General features: G+C 36.8%; 1 pseudogene; it reads left to right on the top strand.

The window, feature by feature from the left end:
* The first annotated feature begins 5170 nt into the window (after positions 1–5170).
* On the top strand, positions 5171–5805 carry LOC134381304 (charged multivesicular body protein 2b-like; annotated as a pseudogene).
* The last annotated feature ends 812 nt before the right edge of the window (positions 5806–6617 follow it).

The raw sequence follows: 6617 nt of genomic DNA on the forward strand, positions 1-6617 counted from the left end.
GATAATAGTTTCTATTTCATAAATTTGCCATAAGGATCAAATGAGTTATTATATGCAAAGTTCTTGGAACAGTGCCTGGCACAAAGTTAACACCATATTAATGCTCGCTATTATTGTTTAGTTACTATTACCTTGATGGTTTCCATAAAAGTGTCCTTCTGATCTTTTCATTTCCATCATATATGATAAAACCGGGTACTGTTTTACCTGGAATGTTTGCCCAAGCACATTATGTTTTGTTAATCTAGGACAAATCATCAAAACCTCATGGGAAATGGCATTATCTACCATTTCATCTGAATTTTACAACTACAATATAAATTTCTTTCCTGGTTGCTTTGATAAGAGAGAAAAAAATGTTCTTCCCAGACTAAAATGTACTTGTCATCATATAATTTAGTGGCACTAATTAGGAGAGCCATAAAAAGTTTTAATATGATGAAATAAAATAATAAACTATACCAAATGTTTCAGGTAGAAGATAATTTTTTAGACTCTCAAGCAAAAACATACTTTTTGCATTGCATATTGCATATATATTGTATCTTTCATACAAATTCACAATTAAAGAGGACAAAGGCAAAGAAAAATTAAACATTTTAGATTCTGCAACTGTCCATCATATTTTAGAACTTTCTGCACCAAGATTCACTAATCAGCTCTCACATGTCCTCATTATGTAAAATGTGTATCTGTAAAATGTGAAAATGAGCCCTCTTTCGCTATAACCAATCCTGAGGAAAGAATTTTAAATCTTGACATTTGGGTTGTTTATTAATGACAACAGTGTGATAAACAGTTCATTAGTCCTATTTATCAGGCTGTGAAATAAGCCAAAATTGCCATAGGCAAGTGTAGGGAAAGTGAAGGAAAATGGTCAGGGCTCCTCAGATGTTCAGATTCTTGCTGAGCATTTGCTGTAAAAATCCACGTGCGCCTGTGTGTTCCTTGGTTACTATCTAATGTAATTGCGTATGGGCACCCAAGTGTCCTGGGTTATGGACCTAAGTATAAAGGACTAATTGCTCTGATTATGGACCTAAGTATAAAGGACTAATTGCTCTGATACACAGTGTTTCTCAGGACACTCTGGGAGGCCACTAGGGCGGCTCAACCTAGCTCTGGATAAAGCCTAATAATTTTTTTACCCACAGCTCCCAGGATCTCTACCTATTACCCTAGCTCATGGACCTGTGTGTGAAGGGTTTGTGACCCAGTCTGTACAACAGGCTTGAGGGGTCTGTGAGCCCTAGCAATACAGCAAGTAACAGTATAAAGGGGTTTTAAAAAAACAAGGAGGTGCTTTATGGTTCTTTAGTCTAAACAAGGGTTTTAGACTTTTTCTGTAAATGGTCAGATATCTTAGGTCTTGCTGGCCATAAATTCTCTACCGCAACTACCTAACTCTGTTGCCACAATGTGAAAGTAGCCATGGACAATATGTAAAAGAACAGGCCTGCTGCGTTTCAGTAAAACTTCATTTACACATGCTACAACATGCATGAACCTTGAGGACGTCAGGCTAAGTTAAATACGCTAGACACAGAAGGACAAATATATGATTCCACTACCATGAGGCATCTAGAATTAGCAAATTCATAGAAATAGAAGGTCAATTGGTGGTTGCCAGGGGCTGGGGGGAGGGGGAAATGGCGAGTTATTGTCTAACGGGTACAGTTTCTGTTTGGGATGATGAAACGTTCTAGAGATGGATAGCAGTAATGGTTACACAACACTGTGAATGTACTTAATGTCACTGAACTGTACACTTAAAAATGGTTAAAATGAGGGCCGGCCTTTGGCTCACTTGGGAGAGCGTGGTGCTGACAACACCAAGTCAAGGGTTAAGATCCCCTTACCGGTCATCTTCAAAAAAAAAAAAAACGGTTAAAAAGGTAAATTTTATGTATATTTAACAACAATTTTTAAAAAATTGTTTATAGTGACAAGCAGTTGGCCTGAGGGCAATAGTTTGCAGACCTCTGATCTAAACTATCCTTTGTCCTTCTGTCTACATTCCTTCCTTTCCCTTATACATCTTGGTTGCTGCTGCTGCTGCTGCTGCTGCTGCTGCTGCTGCTGCAGCTGCTTTACATTTCATTCCTTTCTTAAGCTGTTCAGCCAAAATGTTGCCTTATGTGCAGAGAAAAAGAAAACAATTTGCATTCATTGGGGGCTACAGCTCTTTCTAGAGGTGGTTCATCCTGAAGCCCACAACTTTAGTAGATACAGTTCTAGAACTATAAATATAAAAGTTTGCTGTTCTGTGCGTGAATGACCATAGTGAGCCAAAAACATTTGGGGACAGACTTGAGCTGGTGTCCACCGTTTCTGGTGAGATCTACGAAGCCTTCACTTTCATTTCTCAGTGGCCAATAGCACAGAGTAGGGTGTTAGTGTTAGGTACCCCTCTAGGCTATGGCTGTCGGCAGAGTTTTTCTCCATGTGTAGGTTATTGGCTCTCACACAGGTTGAACCCCAGGCCTTGACTCATCTCTCTGCTCTAACAAATTATGTCAATTGACTTTGACATAACAATCATCTTCCAAAGACAGTGGTAAGCGCTCAACCTTTCAGGGCAAACCTGATTCCTCAAAATAGAAACTCAGGCAAACAGAAATATTAACATTTTAAAAGGGAACCTATTTTAAAATGAATATTTTGAAAATACACATTATTATCTTAAGATACCTTTAAGTGGACCAGCCCAGCCTATTAAGATCTCTTAAAGATTAGAATCCCTAATTTACCAGAATCTAGTGCACCAAAATTGATGACCTGAGAGTAAAGGTAAGCTACCTTTGATGAAGCAGCAATAGTAGTAAATCCTATATCTTTAACTAATGAAGTGAAAATTATTTTTACTAATCTGAGAAGACAAAGATCTTGATTCAAAAGAATTTTTACCTAAGGGGTGATAAAAAAATCTATTCTGTTTTTATTTTAATAATCATGCAACATTTTTAAAACATCCTCAGTACCTACTTAAAGATTCTAAAATCATATGACTTGTACAGTTATAATTCTTAGTGTTTTTATTTTTTTCCTAATTTTTATAGTGAATCTTTGCATGACAGTATGGAAAACATTGATTTTAGAAGTTTTAAAAGTGCGGACATCAGATAACCTCAATGACTCCATTTGACACCAAAATAGATTGTTTTAAATTTTTAATGTCATTCCCACTTTTTTCCTTTCAACACTTGACCCTTCTACCAATAGAACACTAATTGATTGAAAACAACTTACGAGACTTTGTAAGGATAAATAGCATTTTCAAAAAAAAAGAGAAATCTATTTGTATTTAAAACCATATTTTCTTTAAGTAATTTTAATCTGCATATATTTAAAATTGTGTTAAAATGTTTAAGAAGATAAAGTGCAGAAGCAGCACTTTGATAGTCTATCTTAGCCATAAATCAATTGTGGTCTCCACGTTGTATAGGTCCTCAGGTATAAACAGGAAGGCAGAGAGCAAATGATGTCTGAGAATTTATAGTCACCAAAATGATTAGGTTACAACATTCATTTCTAAACACATGAAGTATTTACAGATCAATTGAAAAATCACTCTAGTTTCCGGGATGTTACCTGTTGACCTTTGAGAGTGGAAGCAAGAGCATTTGCCATCAAGATCCTTCTTTCATTTTGAAGTTTAATATAGTGTTGTCGGTTCTCCAGTATCTGTGGTGTCAATTTCCCATGGATGTCTTATATCTTGGGTTTCTTTTCCCCTGTTAGAAAAGAATAGTGATGAAATAGGTGAGGTAACTTTGAGCACAGAAAGCCCATGTAATTACATAGTGTTTCCAGCACAATCCACAATGTTCTGACACTGAATATCAGTACAGTGATAAGTAAGACTAAAGAGCTTGTCAGAGAAGTTTGGCAATGAGTGCAGCCTCAGGTAACGCACAGGAGAGTTTCTAAGCTAAGGTGGTGGCTGTGAGTACTGGCAAATCAGTATGTTTACTGGAGAATAAGTCAGCTTCTCCTGATCATTTCTAGGAGGTCTTTTTGTGAGCCTCCCTTTTCTCTTAAAAAGACAGGATGTCCCATACATAAAGTGAAACGCTTCTCTTCTGAGAAGAAACATTCATGGAAAGGGTGTTTCCAACCACAGTGAGATAAGGACAATTGTTAGCACTACATAAATAACTTATTTTCAAAAACTGACTTATAATTCTGCAATTTGACAAAATGGGACTGTCTGCACTAATTGGACTCACACAAATACAGCTTCCAATTTTCCTATTGAAAATTGAAGGCCACCATATTAGTTTTTTTCCTTCATAACTACAACTCTCCAGGGTCCTCAATGCCTGCTGAGCTTTCCACAATACCTGTTCCAAAGTACCCGTTTTTGTCATTTTTAATTACCTGTCTCTGACTATGCATAAAAGCGATTAGAACAAATACTTTTATATAAATTCATGTGTTGTTACCCTGACTGAGCATTATTTTTCTTTGGCTTGATTCTTGGTTTTAAATTTCTTACCATGATGTGCCCTGCACACTCCTGGTGTAGCTATTGTAGCCCACTCCTAACTTTGCTGCCAATCACCCAATAGCTTTTTTTTTTTTTTTTTTTTGGTGGGGCGGGGGTGGGGGTCAGCTGTTACAAGGCTGCAACCCTGAACTTTGGTTTTATCAACACGAAGCTCCAACCAACTGAACTAACCCGCCAGCCCCAGGTCTAACTATTTGCACGTAGAACTGAGGGAACAAACAATTCTTCCATGTTTCTGAGATTACTCAGCCTCAGAGGCACTTCAGATCACAGATTTAATCAAAATTCACTACGGAAACCAATCTCCAGGATTCTTAGCATAAAAATAATTATTACTATAACTATTACTATCAGATGCTGTCCTATATACTTTAGATATAGATAACCTCATTTCCCTAACAAGTAAATTAAGTAGTAAGGATCATTTGCACTTCACAGGATGTAAGTGGAGGCTAGAGGGTGATAAGCCTGTCCAAAGTTCTCCCTGCTAGTAAACAATGACATCGGAATTTAACTTCCTTTCAGTCTAACATCAAATCCCATGCTCCCCCCATTACACAGCATCAAAAGTCACCAAGGAGTTCCTCCGCCACCCCGAGCCCTCCAAGGGCCTGTCCTTTCCTTCCTGTCCTTTCCCAGTTTGGGGCACGGTCCCTAACCATGGCGTCCTTCTTCAAGAAGAAAACCAGGGACGATGTTAACAAAGGAACAGAATCGAGAGTTAAGAGGTTCACGGAGGTCTATAATCAGAGATGAGGGAGCTTTAGAGAAACACAAAAAACAGCTGGAATTAGAAATTAAGAAAATAGCCAAGACTGGTAATAAAGAAGCTTGCAGGGTTTTAGCTAAAGAGCTTTTATGTCTACGGAACCAGAAAACAAGAACTTCTGCTGTAAGCTCAAAAGTCACCACAAACAAAAGTGATGAATCCTCAGATGAATACGGCCGGAGCAATGTCTACCACAGCAAAACCCATGCAGGCAGTTAACAAGAAGATGGATCCACAAAAGATATTACAATCAATGCAAGATTTCCAGAAGGAAAACATGAAAATGGAAATGACTAAAGAAATGATCAGTGACACAACTGATGACATCTTTGATGGCTCTGATGATGAAGACGAAGAAAGCCGGGATATTGTGAATCTAGATCTTGATCAAATTGGAATCGAAATCTCTGGAAAGATGGCCAAAGGTCCAATAGCTGCTCAAAGCTAACCATCTGCCTCTACTTCAAAGGCTATAATCTCCCATGAATAGATTGAAGGACAACTCAAAGCTTTGGGAGTAGATTAGTCCATAAAGTGATAATATTTCTGCTTATTTGTAATTATTTAGCATAAATCAGGCACAGTGCAGATTTGTTTTACTAAACACACTTATTTTGCAAAAATGAAGACCATAAGTGGAGAGTTGTATCCTACTTCATGGCTGTTTTGAATATTTTGCCAAAAATGACAATGAGGCAAAATATGGGAACAGTTTGGATTTTAATTACTTAGGAATGATGATGTGTAAAAAGTTTACTTTTTTTCTGCATGGCATAGAGGAATTATATTCATTACTTTGTGTCAGTTTATGTTCTAATTTTTTTTACACTGAATACAAAAACCTTGTTAAATGCCACTGGGCACCAACTTAAAGATACTTGTAAAAATATTAAAAGTAAATCATTAATTCTGGAGAAAAAAAAAAAAGTTGCCCAGGCCTACGGGCTCTCTTCTTGATATGGAAAATCTGCACACACTGCCATAGTAAAAAAAAGTTAAAATTTAAAAAGCAACATATAAAAAACTGTATGTACGATACATAGAATAGGTTACTAATTTACTTTAATTCATACCTAAAACATATAAAAAGACAGAGTTAATACACCAAAATATTAGTATTGGTTATCTTTTGGCAGGTTATTGGTAACGCTTGTTTGTTTCTTACACCTTTATCTTACAAATTTTTATATTAAAAATAATATTTTTATTAAATACTTATTTAAAATGCAAGAAATGTCATCATTTAAATGCAAATGGGGGGATGGACAGGTAGCTTACTTGGTCTAGGGTTCAGTCCCTATACCATCCAGCCACAGAAAACAGCAACAACAGAAAAAA

Source organism: Cynocephalus volans, chromosome 6, assembly GCF_027409185.1.
Source record: "Cynocephalus volans isolate mCynVol1 chromosome 6, mCynVol1.pri, whole genome shotgun sequence".
Classification (NCBI taxonomy): domain Eukaryota; kingdom Metazoa; phylum Chordata; class Mammalia; order Dermoptera; family Cynocephalidae; genus Cynocephalus; species Cynocephalus volans.